The sequence below is a fragment of the Sciurus carolinensis genome, chromosome 12, assembly GCF_902686445.1.
Source record: "Sciurus carolinensis chromosome 12, mSciCar1.2, whole genome shotgun sequence".
NCBI lineage: Eukaryota > Metazoa > Chordata > Mammalia > Rodentia > Sciuridae > Sciurus > Sciurus carolinensis.
The window spans coordinates 51,276,572-51,297,759 of NC_062224.1; the positions used below are offsets into that span (position 1 = coordinate 51,276,572).

The window sequence follows — 21,188 nt, forward strand, 5'->3', positions numbered from 1 at the left end:
GCCTAGGGCCTCCTCCTGTGTATGTGTGTGACTTGTGCCCTCCTGTCACTGGGATCACTCCTGAAGTGCTCCCTTGAGGAGGGGCTATGTTACTCTATCCAGTTGCCCTAATCTCTATTACCTGAGGAGACACACAACACACACACACACACACACACACACAGACATTTATACACAATTTTGTCACTTGATTTGGCTTATAAAAATACACACCTACCCACATATATACAAATAAATATACATATACTTTGTGATTTGATATTTTATATATTTACTTACGTATAGATATATATATACATACACTAGATGTACATATACACATGTATATTTTTTGACTTGATATTGTGTTACATGCTGGTTTCTGGCTTAATGGTTCATTATCTGTACTCCCATTGAATCCAAGATGATGAGGACTGTATTTTTTTTTTTTTAATCTAAAACTCATGAACTCTTTTCAAATTCAGACATATTAAATCTTCTTAAGGCAGTCAAATGAAATAAGAAAGCAGAGACATTGGGGACATTAAAACAATTAAAATGTTAACTTTTAGTCCATCTCATTTCATAAAGGGGCCAGACATGTGCAATGGAGCCTCCGGTACTTCCAGCTCCCAGGTGTTGGGTCACCCCAGTCTTTACATCTTTCCTGCTGAAGCCCCAGAAATAATAGAGCACAGACCCATTGTTCCTGATCCCCACACCCCATGGAAATAGTAAAACTTGGTTTTTTATGCCACTATAAATGGCATAGTGGCTACTAAAGAAGCAGCATTTTCCTAGGCCAGAAAGTGGTATGTGGCTGTGAAGAGCTGCCCTGACATGGAGACCTGCAGCATACGTTTTGGCTTGGTCTGCACAGGCACTAGAAGATTGTGGAGGAAATGTTCGTGAAGGCTGGAGGGGCGTTAGTTTGGCTTGCTGAAAGCTGGAAGAAGAGGGAAAATTGTAATGGAAATAAATCTGAGAAGAAAGGAATACATTACAGCTGGTAGAAAGTTCAGTAACAATGACACTTGTCATAATATTGAAAATAATAAACACAACCTATTTAAAAAATATTCATATACAATGTGATTTAAAATGAGCTAGCATGGGGAGGAACATTCTGGAAGAATTCAGTCAGAAACCATTCCACTTGGCGCAATGCTTTGAATGCTTCTGAGCATGTTGTCTATTTGATGAGACATGTTTTCTTGCTTTCCTGCTTATATTTGTATAACCAGTTTTAAGAAGAAACACCATGATTTTAAACATGCTTATTGAAATCTTCAGTTGAGTTTTGTTAGTGACTTGTGCCACTGGCTAATTTTTGCAGTACAAACATTGATAGAAAGGAAATTCTCAGAGCAGTTCATACAAGTGTCTTCTTTCCCGTTTAGGAAACAATGCAACGTCTGTCTTCAACTGTCTCCATATTTTGAGTCAGACTTTGAATTCAAGGTAAATGGATACACTTATCTAAATAAATCTATGTAATAATTATATATAAGAATGTTAAAAGGACTTAGGGTCTTCAGTTTATTCTTTGGAATTATAATAAAGACTTTAGGTAAAGAGAAAGCTTCTTGTAAATTACCAATACAGTGGTAGTTGATGACTCTTTATATTTCAAGTAATTTCTGTAGCATCTTGATTATAACTGAAGGTCAGCCTGGGAACATAACATGAGGAAAAATTGGTGAACTCATGGTGTTAGAGGCCTTGAACCCCTAGATGTGGTACTTGTGCTTATTATTCATAACAGCATTTGGTTTTATGGAAAACAGGACATTTTATTTTCCTTTTAAAATTTTTAATTTTTAAAAATTTGACCTAATTGGTAATACATGATAGTAGAATGCATTTTGATCTAGGAACACAGTAGAGCATAACCTCTCTTTCCTCTGGCTGTATATAGTGCTGAGTCACACCAGTAGTGTAATCATGCATGTATATACAGTGATAATGTCTGTCTCATTCTACCATCCATCCCATCCCCACCACCTCTGTTCCACTCTGCATAATCCAAAGTTTCTTCATTCTTCCCTACAAGTCCCCCACTTTGGATCAGCATCTGATTATCAGAAACATTTGGTCTTTGGTTTTTTCAGATTGGCTTTTTCACTTAGCATGATTTCTAGAGAAATCCATTTACCTGCAAATGCCATAATTTCATTCTTTAAGACTGAGTAATATTCCATTGTGCATATGTACCACATTTTCTTTATCCATTCATCTATTGAAGGACATCTAGGTTGGTTTCACAATCTAGCCATTGTGAATTGAGCTGCTATAAACATTGATGTAGCTGCATCACTGTAGTATGCTGATTTTAAGTCCTTTGTGTATAAACCGAGGATTGGGATAGCTGGATCAAATGGTTGTTCCATACTAAGTTTTCTAAGGAATCTCCATACTGCTTTGCATAGTGGATGCCCCAGTCTGCAGTGACACCAGCAATAGATGAGTGTACCTTTTTCTCCCTCATCCTCACCCACAATTATTATTGTTTGTATTTTTTTATTTTTATTTTTTAGTTGTTGATGGATCTTTATTTTATTTATATGTGGTGCTGAGTATTGAATCCAGTGCCTCACACATGCCAGCCAAGCGTTCTACCACTGAGCCATAACCCCAGCCCCTATTGTTTGTATTCTTGATAATTGCCATTCTGAGTGAAGTGAGATGAAATCCAAGTAGGTTTGATTTGAATTTCTTTAATTCCAAGAGATGATGAACATTTTTTCATATGTTTGTTGATTGGTTATATTTCTTCTGTGATGTGTCTGTTCAATTCCTTTGCCCATTTGATTGGATTATTTGTTTTTCTGGTGTTAAGTTTTTTGAGTTCTTCATATATGCTGGAGATTAGTACTGTATCTGAGGTGCATGTGGATAAGATTTTCTCCCATTCTGGTTGCACTGTCTTCTTGTTACTGTTTCCTTTCCTGAAAAAAAGCTTTTTAGTTAGAATCCATCCCATTTTTTGATTCTTAATTTTACTTCTTACACTTTAGGAGTTTTGTTAAGGAAGTCAGTTTCTTAGATGACATGGTGGAGAATTAGGCCCACTTTTTCTTCAATTAGGCATAGGGTCTCTGATCTAGTGCTTAAATCTTTTATGCACTTTGAGTTGACTTTTGTTCATTGAGAGAGAAAGAGGTGTAATTTCTTTTTGTTACATATGGGTTTCCATTTTTCCCAGGAACAGGCTATCTGTTCTCCAGTGTATGTTTTTGGCATCTTTGGTCTACTATGAGATAACTGTATATCTGTGGGTTTGTCTCTGTGTCTTCTATTCTGTACCTTTCATCTGTGTGTCTGTTTTGTTGCCAGTACCATGCCATTTTTGTTACTATTGCTCTGTAGTATAGTTGAAGGTCTGGTATTGTGATGCCTCCTGCTCTACTCTTCTTGCTAAGGATTGCCTTGGCTGTTCTGGGTGTCTTATTTTTCCAGATGAAGTTCATGATTGCTTTATCCAGTTTGATGAAAATTGTCATTGGGATTTTAATAGGAATTGCATTGAATCTGTATAGCAGTTTCAATGTATTATGGCCATTTTGACAATATGAATTCCACCTATCCAAGACCATGGGAGATCTTTCCATTTTCTAAGGTCTTCTTCAATTTCTTTCTTTAGTGTTCTGTAGTTTTCTTAGATTTCTTTCACTTCTTTTGTTAGATTGATTCCCAAGTATTTTATATTTTTGAGGCTATTGTGAATGGAGTAGTGGAGTAGTTTTCCTAATTACTCTTTCAGTGGATTCATTGCTTATATATGGAAGTGCTTTTGATTTTGGAGTATTAATTTTGTATCCCACTACTTTGCTGAATTCTTTTATGATTTCTGGAAGATTTTAGTTGGAACTTTTTGGATCTTCTAAATATAGAATCACGTCATTGGCAGATAGTCATAGTTTGAGTTATTCTTTTCCTATTCGTATCCTTTTTTTTTTTTTTTTTGTCTGTCTGGTTGCTCTGGCTAGAATTTCAAGGACTATGTTGAATAGAAGTGGTGAAAGAGGGAATCCTTGTTCCAGTTTTTAGAGGGAATACTTTCAGTTTTTCTCCATTTAGAATGATGTTGGCCATGGGTTTAGCATAGATAGCCTTTAAAATGTTGAGGTATATTCCTACCATCCCTAGTTTTTCTAGTGTTTTGAACATGAGGAGCACTAATAGATAGAGGACTAATCTCCAAAATCTGTACAGAACTTTAAAAATCTCACACCATGAATGTAAATAACTCAATCAATAAATGGGCTAAAGAACTGAGCAGACACTTCACAGAAGAAGAAATGCAGTCAATCAACAGATATATGAAAAAATGTAAAACATATCTAGTAATAAGAGAAATGCAAATCAAAACTTTCCTACGATTTCATCTCACCTCAGTTAGAATGGCTTTTATCAAGACTGTAAGTAACAATAGGTGTTGGTGAGGATGTGGGGAAAAAGGTACACTCACAAATTGCTGGTGGGGATGAAAATTAGTGCAGTCAGTCTGGGAAGCAGTATGGAGATTCCTTAGAAAACTTGGAATGGAACCACCATTTGACACAGATACCCTACTCCTTGGTTTACACCTAAAGGACTCAATATCAGCATACTACAGTGATGAAGCTATATCAATGTTTATAGCAGTTGAATTCACAATAGGTAGATTGTGGAACCAATCTAGATGCCCTTCAATAGATGAATGGATAAAGAAACTGTGGTGTATATACACAATGGTATATTATTCAACCATGAAAAATAATAAAATTTTATCTTTGCAGGTGAATGGATGGAGTTGGAGAATATCATTCTAAGTGAAATAAGCCAATCCCCAAAAAACCAAAAGAGGAATGTTTTCTCTGAAAATTGGATGATGATACATAATGGGGGTAGGGTGGCAGGGGGGAGTAAGAGAAGAATGGAGGAACTTTGGATTGTGTAGAGGGAAATGGGGTCGGTCGGGTGGGAGAAGGAAAGATGACTGAGAGAGACATTATTACTCTATGTACATGTATGATGGGTGGTGTGAATCTACATCTTGTACAACCATAGAAATGAGAAGTTGTATTCCATTTGTGTACAATGAATCAAAATGTGCTCTGTAAAAATAGTTAATTTTTAAAAAATAATACAAAGTAATATTAAAGGGTTACATACTTTTTTAGCTTCACATAATAAACAGGGAGAACTAAACTAATTTTTAGCTGTGGCACAACCAGTTTAAACAATATTCAATCATTGTAACATCCATCAATTTGAAGGCTATAAAGCAGGGCTAGAACACTTCAAAAAGCTTTATTCTAGTTTTTAGATTGTATTTCATAATACAACTAAGTTAGAAATCAAACTTATTTCTTCTACATAAAGAAAACGAACCATAATTCAGTCACTGCTCCTGATACTGTACATTTTACAGATGTTACTTTGAAATCAATAAGGAAAATACTGAATAATTTGTTTTTTTCTTTTATGCTGACTGAAAATCAAACCAAGGGGCTTTTATGTTGGGAGAATTCTAGTTGTTGACTCGCAACAGTTAATGTCTCAAGTGTGTAAACTTGCAGAGAGGACCATTCTGCTCTGACTACCTAGGAATGTAAACAACTGCCCCCAAATTGACTAGTGTTACCAAGGGAACCTGTATAGTGGCCCGGTGGTCTGAATCCCGCATGGCACGTTGTGATTGGGAAAAAAGTTTATAAAATGTATGGTTTTTCCTGTAATAAACGAGTTTGCAGGTTGCTCGCCACAAGCCTGCTTTTACCCAACTCCCGGGGTCTGGGTTCTGACTCCGCAGCTCACCTGTGTGTGAGATAGCCTGGCACCCCCTACGCTTTTATGCCTGCTAAGCAAGGATCCTTTGCTAAATTATACTGTGTCAGATCTCAAAGTAACATTTTAACACAGGGAAAAATACTTATCATCCTTATAAGAGAATGAATTTTACATTGTTTTTTCTTTTTTTTCTTTTCTTTTTTTGGAAACAGGTATTATCACAGGTGCACTCTATCACTGAGACACACTTTTTGAGTCCTTTGAATATTTTATTCAGTGTTTGATACATGCTCTGGCTAAGTATCATACAGCCTCAGTAAGTTTCTCAGACTGTCTTTGAACTTGCAGTCCTCCTGCCTCAGCCTCCAGGGTTGCTGAGATTACAGCACCTGCCATGGCAAGGTGCTGAATTTTAAGTTTACAGAGGGATCAAATACTGATTTCTAGTTAACAATTTGAGTGAAAACAAAGAGGATTGGTTCTTACACTGCTGCTTTAAAGTGTAAGTTGCTTATGCCTTTTCCAACAAGTAATTTGATGGTAAGGAAAAATGTCTGTGTCCTCAGTCATTACTTCCACGAAGCCAGATTGTCTTTTGTAAATAATTAGAGAGATAACACCTGTCATCATCTACACAGCTTCAAAAAGCAATGTATTACAAAGAAGCCATTAGACTTATAAACTTTGGGAATGCATTCATCAGGAGGAAAAATATGTGATGATAGGAGACACGGTAGATATGGTCTGAAGTGGGAAGATGTATTTTGGTGTACCAATTGAGGGGGAAAAAGTCAGGATTTTTGCACATTCACACAAATTGACTATGGTCTTATGTTATCAAAATATATATACAAAGTGTTTAAAAAATTATCATTTTCAGGCATTTGAAGTATAACTGAAATTTTTATTTCTTTTTTGTGATTCTGAAAGATTTCTTGTTTGATTCCCAATATATAGGGATACTTAGTAATTTCGTATTGTTTTTCATTTAGTTTACTTGCCTTTGGAAATTATAGTAATTCAGCATGTTGACATATTTTTGGGTCTTCGTTTTGGACTTAGCCTCTGGTTAATTTTGATCAAAGTTCTCTGGGTATTTTTACTGTGTCTCCAAGGTATAGTAGAAGAATATTATTAATGAAATCAGCCCAGAGAAGAACAGAAATATGTATCTTGCACATACCTGATTTCACTTTCTAAGTGTGTGTGTTTTCATGGGTTTGGCTGGATATTGGTATGTTTGCCAACTTTTAACATCCTGTGAAAGAAAAGGAATTTGCTTATCTGTACTTCTGTATTGTAGTGGTTCATGAGAGTGAAATGTATTTTGACATATCATACATACTGGAGAGCAGTCCTCTTTTCGTTTTATTTGAGGCAGAGTCTTGCTAAAATGGCCAGAGAGATTTTCAAGTTTTTATTCTCCTACCCAAAGCTACTCAGCAGCTGGTACTTCAGGAGTGTAGCCCTGCGCCCAGTCTGGAATTGGGTTGAACTTAAAATGCAAACCAAAAAAAGACTTTGATAAGCAAGCAGAATTTCATTACTGTTGACAAGTTCTATAAACATGACGTATCTCTCAGTGGTTAGACTCAATTAGGGAAAATGACAAGTAAAAGAAATGAGAAATAAATAGACCTATATGAAAGTTATGTAGTTGGGGAAAAGGAGAAAAAAGGGTTAGGTTGACTTCTGAAAACCATTTCCATTTGCGTATGAACAGGGTCTTTTCACATTTGTGGAAAATAAGAATTCCTTGTTTGTGAATGAAACTTTCAGACTTGGAAACGTGCACAGAGATTTATTTTAGGAGGAGTCAGATGTTAGGTTGAGGAGGTGCTACAGAAGAGGAATGGATAGATAATTGACTGTCAAATTGTCCATTTCTGGCAGAAGGAGCTACCTGAAGAAGGGTTTAAGCCCTCCTCTGAAATCCGTAATGCCTTACTGGGAGGTGGGAGAGATTTTCATTTTTATTTTTGATAGCATGACAGATAATGGCATTATTACTGGACAGGTCTCCCATTTTTCCCCTGCCTGGGAAAATCATGGAGTATTTTCTGTACATGACTATCTCATACATAACTGAAATGAAACTTAATTAAGAGCTCCCTGAAATTAGAGCTCCTTGAAACTCTAATTCCTAAAGTATTAGTGATTCCCACCAATGATTGTTGCCCCATAGGCATTAAGAAATGTTAGATTCCTTTCTCACTGGCCGTAGAATATACTGTTTATAATATTTCAGAAATAGATGATCAAATAATCTTTCTGTTCTGGTACAGTACTTCTGGGAAAGTAAGTGTGCTTCAGAGTATAGAATGAGAAACTCTGCTGTGAAGATGAGCATCTAACTCATCCATTCAATAGAAATGCTTCAATATTTTATTACTAAATGTTAAGGTTCTTGTCTCTCCAAGTCAAAGATAGAGCCCCTGCCCTCAAACAGGTCTTGGTTCAAGTGTGGAGTGATCCTATTAGTGCATAGTACCATGGTAAAAGGAAGTTTCCTGGAGTCAGTCAGTGTTTCCAGTGAGTTGTGGAGATGGCTGAATGTCCTTTTGGCACCACAGGCAGGGGAGGCCATCTCAAAGGGAAGGAGCAGTACTGGTCAAAGTGCAGTGGTCTAAGGAGGAAGAGCTACTGTGTGTTTTCTCTCTTTATTATAAGTTCATTTTCATATGGTCCTTTATACGATTTCCAGTGCAGTTGTTACAATGTACACCTGTGTGAATCTGAAGTGTTCCTGTTTTCTTATAGGACAGCCTCACTCCACTATTACTTGCGCTGAAAGAAAACAATCAGCAAATGGCAGAATTCCTCGTGGACATGGGAGCGAGCATCCACGCGACGGATCATCACGGACGGTACAGGCATTTACTTTTCCTCTGTTCGTTTTGACCTTAGTGTGGTGTAAAATGGTAAGAATACATGAGTCAGAAATGTTCCGTTAATGGGAAGAAGTGGATTATCTTACAATGTTTAGGACATCATAAGCACTTTCAGCATAAACCATCAGTCATCAGTTATTAAGGGTGGGCAACACAACAACAGGACACAACATTATTCTTTTACCATTGCAGTGAAGAGTCATGTTTTGTTATTTATCATCAGATTTTGTTGCAACTGTGCTTTTCTAATTAGCTAATGGAATTTCATAGTATTTTGATTAACTTTGAAAATTGGTCCGTTTCATTGGCATATGAGTATTGAATTTCCCATCCTTGTTATCCGATTTTTAAACCTCTGCTTCTTTTATACTTGCCTTTAGAATTCTGAAGTTTAAAGCAGTGTTCCAAATCATTTTGTCTTTTGGATGCTGTTTGAATTAAATTGCTTTTCATGAAAAAGATTGATACTCGGGTGTCTATATAGGACATTTGATTGCTGTTATTTGTTGGTGTTCCTGTTTTCCTTTTTGAGTCTTAACAAATTTTTATGTTCTTCTTAATTGGAATGGTGAGATTTAAGAAAAGCAGCCTGAACTGGTTAATCTTTCGCTTCCCTCAAGAAAAGTCATCCTTTTTTGACAAAGGGAAAAGTTATAGTGGACTATTCAGTTTACACAAGACTGGGTTTACTTGTTTTTACATGAGAGTTGTACTACCTTGGTAATATTACCTCTCAACAAATACGTTTCCTGTTGTGAAAAGGATGAAGTGGTTGTAAGTTTTATACAATAGCACATTGTTTGTAGCCTACAATATTTTTATCAACATCATTAGGTGAAACACCTATGACCAGCATTATGAAGACTATTTTCACATGAATATTGTAATACTATATTTTTAATAAGCATATTCTGATTATTCTTATACACATTATCAGTGTATTACTACTATCATTACTATTCCAATTTTAATCCTGAAAGCTGTTTTATTTCTTAGATTTTCAACTGTTTATGAATTACAGCACAAGACTCTATTCTAGGCAAATAGTAGAGACTCATTCACTTCAGTTCATCCCTAATTCAAATAAGTGACTTCAGCCTAGTGCACCAAAGGACATTAAATTAGTAAATTCTACACTGTATGACCCGAGTGGGTCAAGACACTTCCTGTATCCTCCTTTTATCCCTGAAGTTCTTGTACATACATGAACCCTGAAGTGCACTAGAGGTTTGTTTCTATTTGCATGTGCTAATGGTTAATGTTACAGGGACAGGAAAGATATGAAACTGGTAGTATAGATCAGGTGAGCTGTTGGAATAACTTCATTAGGGTTCCTGAGGTGAAGTTCTTTCTCTGCTCTTTTAGAACGTCATTGATGCTCGCAGCAGGACACAAAAGCAAAGGAACAATCAGGCTGCTGCTGCAAAAAGGAGTTGACGTGTGTTTGAAAGATCACTCTGGCAGGACTGCATTGTTCTATGCAGTCAATTGCAGTGATAATCTGTAAGTGTTTACATGAAATGCTACTTTATATTGAAAGGAGGATCGAAGTCATTACAAGAATTGCACCTTCTACATCAGGTTTCAGCTGAATTCTGGTAGTTCTGGTAATTTGGCAAAGCAGCCATGAAACCAAGATCACTAAACAAAGTTAGAGAAGTCAGATGTTGCAAAGGTTATGGTTTTCTTTCAGAACTTCGTTCCATCCAAGAGCTGGGGTTTGACACTAGGGACTCAGGCATGTTAGGCAGGTTCTCTTCTTCTGTGCAGAACACCCAAGCCCTACCTCAGGACTTTGAAGAGCTTGTAGTTACGAATCCCAGTATCATCCAGAACCCCTGTGCATGGGGTTCCAAGAGTGTCACCTGTTTGATGTTAAATTAGTTAAATTTAACAAATAATCTTGTGAATTTCCTATGAAGAGGAAATTAATTTCCTGTTAAGAGCTGGTACCTTCAACCATACCCCCTAATTTTTTCAAGAAGCTAAGGCTGTCCTTTAGTCAAGGAAAAGAACACTCTTTCACAGGTAGGGTAGAGGAAAAGGACATCATTATCACTCCTGTGATACTACTGTTACAATGATGCTCTTGAAATTTCCTCTTGCATTTAGGTAATAAATAACGTCTACTGCCAGGTTGCACTAACTGATCCAGACCCCCTCACTGTTCATGGTAATGCATGCACAGACTTAAAAGGTAGACACTTTATGAATTCATGTTCGTTTATGCTTACTCATCATTCCAAAGTGGAATCACAGGCATTGGCATCTGGACCTCTTATTTTAGCCACATGTAGTGAGGAAACCGACCTTTCACTTAGCGTCAGTTTCGTGGAGCTGACACATTGTTTGGGACTTTCATGGTGAGTTATGCTACGAGGCATCATTCTAAACCTTCAGATAGGTTCCAGAAATGTTGCAGGAGGTGATCATTTCTGATTCTTCTGTGGCCCCAGATCTGCACCCAACAAGCCTTTCCGTGTGTAAAGAATTGTTTCTTTAGTCATGGGAGGAGCAATATCCTCTTTCCCTAGGGTGGGTTCCACCATTCCATTGTCCCTCAAGTGATCATTTTCCTGTAGTAATGAAACTCTCCCAATAGTATATATCCCTCAAGTTTTTTCAAATATTTTAAAAGTAGCCTTATGAGGAGGACATGGAGTACAATTTTATGAAATTGAAGAAAACTTGGATTTAAGAGAGCTAAACTTCATCCTGTTTCAGTAATCTTTCCATATAAAGCAGGGTTTTGCATTCCAGGTCACTGGAGATAAATGCGAAGATTAAGCATTATTCTGACAAAGAGCTCCTGGTTCAGAGTTTCAATAGGTCCGGAAAGAGTAGGAATAGTCCAAGTCATGTCTTAACATTCATTATTTTTCTGCCCTGGTTGAAACTGATTGGTTCAATCATTGGTGACAGTTATAGTATTTAATTTAATGGGATGATATATTTATAAATTGGTTTACCAATCATTACATAGCTGACTTCTCTGAAATTATAGATTCAAATACTAGCTAATGACCCAAGTTAGGACTTGATCTTTTCTGAGTACTTCAATATTGGAACATGAGGGAAAACACAGCTTGATTCGTGTTTGCAATTCCTGTATACTTCAGAATAGGGAACAAATTATTACTTTGCTTTCCTCTTTCTCTGAGCATGGTTTTATAACATCCCATTAAATCTCCAACCTGGTGAACTGAAGCAGTAAAATCCATATTGTTAAAAGAAAACTTAGGGAAATGACTTGCTTAACAATAATAGGCTGGTGCTTAGAAGCTGGAACTTCTTCTAAGTTCCGGGTACTTTGTGTCCCGGGAAGTCATGGATAGCATGACCTCATTGAAAGTGCCAGTATCATGTGCCAAACTGTGAGGTCTTTGATTTATGTCTGCCTCACTTTCCCTTTTTTTCCTTTCATTACTATCTTCAAAAATATTTGTTGATTTTACAAACTTGAAGTGTGTGTGATAAAGTTCTGTTAATAGAGCTGACTATGTGATCTGGTCTTATTAATTTGATATATTTGCTAAATGTTTTCCAGATGGGTATTAAAATAGTAATTTTATTTATTACTTTTTTGCACGTGTCAGTAAAGAAATAGCTGTTGCATATGAAGCAAAGCAATGTGAAATGTTTCAAAATAAATACCCAGGTAAGACTCTGATCAGGAATTACTGTTAATAACTTTTATGTATGTATGTATGTATGTATGTGGAGATGAGGATTATGAACCCAGTGCCTCACATGTGCTAGGCAAGCACTATGCCCCTGAGCCACAATCCTAGTCCTGTGAATTACTCTTGGTTCTACTGGCCTAGATAAAAATGGAAGTGTAGCAATATTTAAACCACAAAAGAGCAAACTAAAATATCAAAAAATGAATTATATTCTTGTAAATATGAACCAGTGGTTTTTTTCAGGGTTTTTAATTCAGTATGACCTAAGAATATAAGGTTTACAATTTGTAGTTTATAAGTATTCTAAGTTGCTTATTTTAACTAAATGGATTTGGATTTGTCAGCAGAAATACTTGCAGGAATGACATCAGAGGAAGAGCAGACAAGACTTGATGTCTGTGAAGTTAATGAACTAAAGGTATATTTTCAATGATCATTCTGCTTTAATCATGTTTTCTTTGTTTTCATAATGAAGATAAGGCCAAGGGAAATTACTGTTTGAGCATTGCCCTTTAGAATCAAAACATCATGTTTTGATATTTAATATTAAAACACTTTTAGCTGGTTGTCAATTTAAAATATTCTTAAAACCTAAATAACTTGTAGCCAAAGTCCATCCTTGGAATGGAGGCATTAATTTCTCTGTATATTGGATGGACTTCCATTTGTCTAACATTGTTACCAACTGCAGAGGGCCCCTGGGAATTTGAGTCTCAGGTTATGGGAAATATTCTCATAATCTCATAATCTTTGCTCCTTAGTCATCGGAAGACTTTCTGTCATTTGTCCAAGTGGCCTGTGAACAGGGAAACTAATGCAGGAGAGGTGGTTGGTAAAGAGTTGTTACTTGCTCAAAGTATCTTGCTGTGTTGATTTAGAGAAAAACTCTTTTCATTTACAATCAAGAGAATATTGGGAAGAGAGTGAGAAAGTGAGACAAGAGTGAGTAGGGATACAAAAATGTAATTCAGCTTGAGCATGCCAGCTAATATTCTGAGTGTTTGTTGTGCTTTCAAGGTTATAGGTTTTTTTTTTTTTAATTTTTTGTCAAAATATCGAAAGCATAGTTCCAGGCTGACTTTAGATATTTAAAAACTAGTGGGGGGTCTGTGGGCCAGGTGTGAAGGTGCTGGGGTTGGTAGTAAAGTGGCATGCGGGGCTAGGTGGATTGGGGGAAGGTGGCTAAGCTATTTGTCAAGTCAGGGGGACCTGGCTGACCATGTCCACGGGGCCCAGCTTTCCTGGGCCAGGTGGATCAGGGCCAGGTGCTGGGTCCTACTGGTTGATGCTGAACCTTTGTGCCATGCCAGGTGGGTCTCTTGGCCAAGTGACAGCTTGGCATGCAGAGCTGTGGGCTGATAGTGAAGCTAAGGGTCTAGTAGGCAGAGCAGTGGGCTTGGTTGGGGGACTGGAGGGTTGGGAGATTAGTGAGGGAGTGGCGTACTGGTGATGAAATTGGTAGGTCCTGAAGACCCTGGGACCAGTGGGTGTTGGACTGAGGTGGGAGTCAGGGAAACAAATGATGATGCTGTCACATTTTTCAAAAATCACCAGTCTCATGAGTTTTGTTATTTGTTTTTCTTTTTTTTTTTTTGATTCATCTGTTTACATGATTTTGTTACATCATGCAATACAAAATTGTATTTCCATTTGAGCATTGCAACTCACATTGTATACATTTGTTCTGCTTTCAAAGTTACAGATTTTCATTGTCAAAATTTTGAAAGCATAGTTCCAACATGACTTTAAATATTTAGAAACAACTGTATATTCTTCCACACATTTAAAAACAAAAACAAAACAGCAGTCTCCTGCAATTTTTTTTTTTTTCCGTGGTGCTGGGGATCGAACCCAGGGCCTTTTGTGCTTTCAAGGCAAGCACTCTACCAACTGAGCTATCTCCACAGACCCTCCTGCATATTTTGAATCAGCTGTTTACATGGTGGTGTTATAAAAAGAGGGGTAAGTTTAGACATGTGTGGTTTCATCACATTAGGAGCACACACCCCCAGCCAAAGATTTGGTACATGACTCCCAAGTTAGAAGACAAGGTTTAAGGTACACTGAGTTTTATAGATTGAAACACAAAAACAAAGAACAACCATTCAGAGATATTATGTAAGAGACAACTAGATGAGGCTTCCTATTGTTCTCCAATACATTTAATTACTTCAACTCAATTACACATGTAATGTATCTGATGGGATGAAATCCATCTGACTGATTTGATGAAATTTATGATCCAGCATAATGGAATCAATGGAATCGATGGAACCATTTCCTTAGGGTTTTTTTCCCCATAAAATGCTAGGTCATAAGACTAGGTGTGTGGATGGGATCCTTTAAACTTCCTTGAAGACTTTTCCCATATTATAAGTAGAATATCAGTCTAGAGCAGTTAAATATTTCCACATCCTCAGGCTGTGCAATTTAACTGATGGTTATTGATTGTGAAATCAGAAAACAAGCTCATTTTCCAGTGTTGTGTATTAGCAACTCTGCAGTTTCAGTGTGTCCCTCATTCTGTGGTAACTTTGGCCTTAACTTCAGTGACAACCATTCCCATTTTTAAAACCCCAGAATCCAAATGAGAAAAGTGTTAAAGGCAGTGGTGGAAAGAGAGCATAGTGTGGAAACGGGAAAGCTGCCTGTAGCTCCTGAAGCCCCATGAAGTCTGTTCTCTAATCTGCCTGTTGAATGTTAGATCAGGTAATAAAGACAGAAGAGGACAGCAGTCTCTCTCTTTTTCCTCCTGCCAGTCACTTGGGGATTGAAAACATTAGGTGGCCAAGAGAGGATGAAATTAAAGCATAGTATGAACAATGTCCCTTTTTACCTTTTGGAACATGGTTTCTTTCACTCAAAGAGAAATGAAGCAGAATCTATAAATATTTAATTAGAGGGTATTTAGAAAATTAAAGTAAGCACCTATTTCCCTTTTACGTAACGACGACATGGTAGTTCCACAAAGCCAGGTTCTAATCTCAAGGAAAACAAAAATGTGCCTTTTGTTGAAAAGTACCTTCTCTCTCACTATCAATCTTTCCTAAAAGGATGAACAACACTGCAGGGGACCTGAAATAGAGAAAATTGAAACCCCAGCAATGTGGGAAGGTAGTGCTGCTGCTTCTGCCTCTAGTCATGATGAACTTCAAAAACCCAATAAACAGCAGTTGGCTCTTGAGAAGGAACATCATGATCAGTAAGACTATGGAAATATTTCCCAGTAGATAATAGTTATTAATTTTTAAAATGAATTCTAAATTGGGCTATATTTATGATTGTCAAATTTTATGCCTTCATTAGGGCTATTCATCCTTGCATGAGTCTCAGAACAAGGTATCCAAACAGGGAGGTACCAGTGCTTTAATTATACTAACACATAGTTCAACTACATTAATAAGTATGTCATTCATGTAGTTGTCTCACATGTTGGCAAATGTGAGGAAAATGATGTTCTTACGCACTATTGGTAAATGGAATTTGAAAAACCTGTTTGAAGGGTGATTTTGGAGCATGTATCAAAATCTCAAGTATATATTTTTTTCTTTTAGAAGCTTCATTTCTAGAACTGAAGCTTTCTAGGTCAAATAAATGTGACTTCAAATCATTATATGCATGCATATGATAAGGGAGATTATTATACATTATATGCTACAAAGGGTGATTGCATTTAGATATACCATATGTCCATGAAGGATAATATATATGCTAAGGATATTTATATAAACATGTTGGGGGGAAACTATCAACATTTCATAAAGGGTGTGTCATACTGTAAATCAGAAATTGGAAAACCTTTTTTGGCAAAATCTCAGGTAGTTGCTATTTTGTGCTCTGTGGATAATTGGGTCCTATGGGTGTGGCTACATTCCTCCCAACCTGCATGTATAGGGGCTGGGCTGTTCCTCAGCAGCAGAGTGCTTGGACAGCATACAGGTTGCCCCCAGTTGCATCACCAGCACCACAAAACCCTCTCCCCAACCACAAATCTTTACCTATATAGGCAGAATGCTGCATTTGGCCCACAGACAGTAGTTTCTTAACCCCTTCCTCTATTGAGATGGTCATATGATTCCTGTTCTTAATTCTGTTTAAGTGATGAATCACATTTATTGATTTTCCTTAGGTCAAACCATCCTTGCATCTCTGGGAGGAAGCTCACTTGAACATGGTGTATTATCTTCTTACTGTGCTTTTGAATGCATTTTGCATTGAAAACATGAATTTTTACATCTCTCTTCTTTATCAGGGATTTTGATGTGTAGTTGTGTCTCCTTGGTGTGTCTTTGTCAGGTTGTGGTATCAGGTTATGGGTTCATGCAGTGTATCTGGGAGTGTGGCCTCCCTTTGAATTTCCATGGAATAATTTGAGAAAGACTGATGCTATTACTCTTTTAAAGATCTGGTAGAATTCATCTGAAAATCCACTGGTCCTGTCTTTTCTTTGCTGTTAGGCCTTTAAATGTGGTTTCAAACTCATTAGTCAATATTGGTCTGTTGAGGTTTTCTACCTCTTCGTGGCTCAACATGGGCAGGTCATATGTGTCTAGAAATTTGTCAATGTCTTCTAGATTTTCCAGTTTGTTAGTCAACATTTCCACAATAGTTTCTAATGATCCTCTGGATTTCAAAAGCATCTGTGCTATTATCCCCTTTCTCATCTCTGTTGTTGTGGATTCATACTTCTCTCTCTTCCTTTGGTTAGTTTGGCTATGTGTTTACCAATCCTCTTGATCATTTCAAGTATCCAACTCCCTGTTTTTTCATTTCTTTGTATTTTTTCCCAATTTCATTAATTTTTGCTCCAGTCATTTTTGACCCCTGTCTTCCACTGGTTTTGCAGTTAGTTTTTCCTTTCCTAAGGTGTTGAGGTGTAGTGTATGAATTTACATATTTGGACCTACTTTTTAAAAATGTAGGTACTCAGTGGTAAACACTTTGCACTAATTGTTTTTATACTTTCTCAGTATTGATTGGGGTTGGGGATGTGGCTCAGTTAGGTCAAGTGCTTGCCTGGCATGCATGAGGCCCTGGGTTCAAATCCCCCAGCACCAAAAAAATAAATAAATAAATAAAAATAAGAACACTCTAGAAATACTGATTAGTTTTATTTCTTCAAAATATATCTTTCTTCTTTGATCCATTCTTTACTTCAAAGAGTATTGTTCAAAATCTTTATGTTCATATGGTTTTAATTATTTTTCTTGGCTGTTGAATTCTAAGTTAATTTAATTAAGGTCCAATAGGATGTGTGGGATTATATTGACTTTTTTGTGTCAGCTGAGACTTAGGTTGTGACATATGAAGAAGAGTTTTGTTGGGTATAGGAATCTTAGCTGGGAATTGTTTTCTTTTAGATCTTGAAATATCCCATTCCAGGCCCTCCTTCATTTTAGGGTTTGAGTTGAGAAGTCAGAAGTGAGCCTTGTTGACTTGCCTATCAGTATGAGTTGGTGTCATGATTTTTGTTTTGGGGATTCGATCCGGTACTCGCTAAGCCACATCCCCAGCACTTCTTAGTTTGGTCTCACTATGTTCCTTAGGGCCTCACTAAAGTGCTGAGTCTGGTCTGGAACTTGCAATCCTCCTGCCTCAGCCTCCCAAGTTACTTGGATAACAGTTGTGTTGCCACCATGTCTGGCAAAATATCCTAATTTTAAAAAACACTTTGAAGTGCTTACTTTCTACTGGTGATACTGAGGGGAAGTTTTGCAACTACTGACTTAAATTCTGTCACTACTTCACAGGGCAAAAATTGATATGGACAATGAGAGGGACATTGTCGAAGAGATTCTGCACAATCAAATTCTCTATGAAAAAGAGGTGAGTATGGCAACAGAGAAAATGAATTCTCAGGTATTTTCTCTATTCCTCTATGAATATTTGGAAGTCTGTATTTATATGAATATATATTTTGAAATTTCAGTATATATGTCATGAAAAGTATTGAGGAGATGAGTTTTAATATGTATATGTATGCATTTGACATTTTAATATACTTGTGAGATTGAGTGTACATGCATTTGGGAAGTGGTGGTGGCATTTTCTAAATAAGATTGAATTCCCAATGAGAATTCTGTTCCAGGGATATCGCATATTGAATTATTTGACTTTCTGTTCATCATGGAAGGTTTTTATCTCATACTCAATTATGTAGGATTGGGTGGATACAATAAGCTTGGTTTTCACCTGATTTTTTTTTTTTTTTGAGGACATTAGAGAGATGTTTCGAAGCCGTCCTGTCTTTTAATGTCAGAACTGAGAAATTAGTTGAAATTCTAATTGGCTTACCTCAAAAGGCAACCTCCTGTTTTCTCTTCCAGGTTTGCTAACTTCCATCCTCATTGTGTACATTAGACGTTTTCATTTTGATGTATTTTGGAGAGCATTGTATTCCTAAGGTTTAGGCAATTTTCTGATATTTTATTAAAAACCTTGTTCATTCCCTTAGTGTTCCCTTAGTGTTCATGCGCTTAGGTGCCTTCATCTACACCAGGCATTCTTAGATGTGTTCTCTTAATGTTTTCCAAGATTACTATTGTATTCTGTGCATGGTATCTTAATGTCTATTCCATGTTGAATGCATTACTTTGCAGATAATAAATTTTACCTTCAGGGCTTGAGAATGTGTTTTCTGTGTGAACTAATCTTCCTTTTCTAGGAATACTTTTTGTTTCTTTCTTAGACTGACTCTCGACTAATTGAAATATTTCTCATTCCATATTTTTCTCTATAGTTCATTTCTTACTTTTTCTTTCATAGTTCATTGATCATTTTAAATATAAATTTTAAAATTCCTTCTCCAACATTTCCTTCTCATTGTTGTCAGCAAGATCAGTTGTTGAAATTTCTGGACTGTTAGGGAAGCTTGCTCCCCTTTTCCTCTGGTCTGCGTGTCTCTCCGTATTCTGGGATGATTCTCTCTTTTACTTTTATGCAAGGGATGATTTAGTGAGCTCCTTCCTCTTAAGTGCCCCGGACAGGGCAAATAGCCAGGTGTTGTTCTCCTGTACCATGTGTATACTTAGCTGTTCCCAGTATCACACTTTGTGATCAGATATTAAACTCTTATTACTACAATCACATCAGATCAGCACAATGTACCAGCAGAACTTTGGGGGGAACATGTAGAAAATGCTTCCATGCTTCCTTTCATCCAGGTATAAAATTGTAGTAGTAGTCTGCAATAAGTCAATAAATTTGTTATTAAAGATAGTAAAATTACTTTTATAATATAGGTGCTGAAAAGGACAGGAAATAATTTGGAAAAGTAAAGCAGAGAAAGAGAAAAGATGGAAAAGTGTAATAGAAATCAAGGTATAAAAAGGGAAAATACGGGAAGGGTGGATGTGAGGCAGTAGCAGCTAACTCAAGAAGAAAAAGAGGGAGTATGAGGAGAAAGTGTAATAAACCTGAGCTAGTAAAACAGAGTTATTTCAAGGAGAGATAACAGTCTAGGAGGCCCTCTCTTGTCCTTGGTGTATCTGCATACCTACTATGTTTCTGCTCAGTTACAGGGATGGTGCCTGATTTTCTGTGACTTCACAGCCTGTTTAATTTTTTTCTGTAAGGGAGTGTATTTGTGTGAGCTCTCCTGAAGAAGAGCTGTGTGAGTCCTGTGAGTCCAGTGCTGTCACATCCAGAATGGGCTCCCATGCCTATTTTGATGTGTGTGGGGTGTGGTGGTCTAAGTTAGAGGCATATCAGCCTCTTTGCTGTGGTGCTGGGTGTCTCATGGTGGGTACATAAGGATCTGCTGCAGTCAGGTCACAGGTCAGTGGGTTTCTATTAGGGTACACTGGGAGGTAGCTAACACACATGGGGTTCAACTCTATAAGCCACTGTGGTTTTTACTGGCACTATGTATGCCCCCAGTTCTCTGCTGACTGCTTGGTGTTATCCTCAGGAGCTGTCTTCTGTGAGTCTGAATGAGAGTTGAGTTAACCGGCAGCTCTGGGACTTAGAACTTTGTATCCTCCTTGTGCTGGTGGGGCACATGCACTATTTTCCAGGTCCCTATGTTTTTCTCACCAGCTCTTTGTTGTTGTTCAGCCCAGGGACCTGAGCCTGGGTGCTTGGAGTGTGTTATGCTGCATCATCTGGCTGCTTCTCTTGGAAGCAGGAGTGCAGGATGCAGGTTCATGTCTGCCACTGATGGCGTGGAATGCTGAGCACCCACTCCTCTGCACAGGGTCATCTTTCAAATAGCACAGGACATTGTGGCTGTCCTCAAGTGTGGGACTTGTGTTTGAAGGCTTTTTGTGTGTGATGTGTGGCACAGCAGGCTCCATCCTGGTTGATGTAGAACACAGAGGCACCACCCTGAGTCCGGGGCAGGGCACCAATTTGCCTGTCTGTGTTTGAGCTCCTGTTGCCACTGGTGGTAATATTTTGGAGCCAAGTCGCTTTTGCTGGGACTTGTGTAGAGTTGGTAGAATTGCTTGCTGGATTTCTGCTTCTGTGGAACGCCTGGCTTTGCAATGTCTGTGGGCTGTGGATGTCACAGAAACCTCTACCCTGACTAGGACATCCCTCCATGGATTTTCCAGTCACCATGACTGGGGATAGCATGCCAGTTGATTCCCTCCTATACTGAGCTCCTGCAGAGTTTGGGGAGAGATCTGAGTTGGATTTAATAATCCTTTTGTTTTACATCTTGAGATTTATTAGTCTTTATAAGGAAATCAGAGTCTTCACCGCTATGTTGGAATGTGGAACTTAAATATAGTCCCAGCAATTGCAAAGTTCCTCTCTTAATTCCTAGGTCTTTCATCCACTTTGAATTGAATTTTGTGTGGGATGAAAGATCTAATTTCATTCTTTTCTTTGAGTGGACAAATATGGTATAATCTTTACA

General features: G+C 37.5%; 1 non-coding gene across 1 annotated transcript; it reads right to left on the bottom strand.

The window, feature by feature from the left end:
- Nucleotides 1–14,156: 14,156 nt before the first annotated feature.
- Nucleotides 14,157–14,236, bottom strand: Trnas-uga (transfer RNA serine (anticodon UGA)). Its single transcript has one exon. It is a non-coding gene; the product is annotated as a tRNA-Ser (tRNA).
- Between the last annotated feature and the right edge of the window lie 6,952 nt (nucleotides 14,237–21,188).